Source organism: Tupaia chinensis, unplaced genomic scaffold, assembly GCF_000334495.1.
Source record: "Tupaia chinensis unplaced genomic scaffold, TupChi_1.0 Scaffold147674_1, whole genome shotgun sequence".
In the NCBI taxonomy this organism is placed as follows: Eukaryota; Metazoa; Chordata; class Mammalia; order Scandentia; family Tupaiidae; genus Tupaia; species Tupaia belangeri.
In genome coordinates, this window is record NW_006207526.1 from 157,713 (window position 1) to 159,021 (window position 1,309).

A 1,309-nucleotide genomic window follows, 5' to 3' on the forward strand; every position below is an offset into this window, starting at 1 on the left:
CCCCGCCATGAGCTATTTGGGTCATGGCTGGCACAGCCTGAGCAGCTTTTCCAGCCTACTCCACGCCGCCCCCTGTCCCCACCAAACGGGACCGCCGTCCCCGCGCCCACAGCCCCGCGGTTACACAATCACAACCGCCGACGCCGCTGCACGGACTCCTGGCCGCGGCAGAGAGCGCCTGCTAAGGCCGCGGAGACGTCCCCAGCCGCGCTAGGTCCCCGCGGGGCACCTCCAGACGGGCGCAGAGAGGCTCAGGCCACCCAGTGTCGCAGTCAGGGTCACTGTGCAGGACGCGGGGCACAGTCCAGGCCCCTGGGCACAGCGACACAGCCGCAGACCACCCGGGGTCTGGAACATGACCTGCAGGGGTGCACACACACAGCCGCGTCTGCACACTGACATTCACGCACAGATTCACGCCCACTCCTGTGTACATGCTCTCACACGTGTACACACATGCAGATTCACACTGACTCACACACAGCCCTCCCATACACACGCCCACATGCACTTACTGACACACCCAGCACTCAGACTCACACACATATTACTAACACGCATGCACACTCACAAGCACGCATACCCACAACTCACATACTCACTATCTGCTCGCACGCTCACACACAGACAAGGAACTGTGCCAGACACGATGTTCACAGGTGTGGTTTCTCACGTGCAGACTCAGGCACACCTACACACAGACCCCTCACACTCACACTCACACACACACACACACAAGTGGATCTTTATTGCATATAGACTCCAATGAACCATCCGGTCTCACAACCGGAAGTGAAAACACTGCACACACCTGTGACACGCACACCTGCGAGGACGAAGACCGGAAGTGCGGTTTAGGGAATGCCTTGGGGAGTGTAGGGGGATGTCTCGGCAGCCCTCCCAGTGCTGCCCCCTGCAGAGAGGCCAGGCTCTGCCTTCAGCCCTCCCAGCACCCATCATGTGCACCCGGCTCTCCGCCTGCCTCTGCCCAGCCTGGGCTGTGTGCATCTCCCTTCCCGTCCCCCTCTGCGTCCTCCGTCACTCTATCTGAGCACCGTTTTCTTTGCCTTTTTTTTAATAAGGTGTCTGCCATAAGGTGCACGCACTCATCAGAGAGACAGTGAGAGGGAAAGTGAGGAGTCACCTCCAGCGGGGATGGCAGCCCTTCTCCACTCTCCTCCTGGGGTTTTAGGCACACGCACACACGTGCCCGGTGTGATTCTCAAGCCTCCGGGTCTGGAACTCAAACCATGGTTGGCCATGTGGGGTCCAGCACCATAACCACCACGCCCCTGCCGACCCCTCTGTT

General features: G+C 60.0%; 1 protein-coding gene across 1 annotated transcript in view; it reads left to right on the top strand.

Moving 5' to 3' along the window:
- Positions 1-1,309, top strand: part of TTYH1 (tweety family member 1) — an 18,573-nt gene that overhangs the window by 2,729 nt on the left and 14,535 nt on the right. The window lies entirely within an intron of this gene.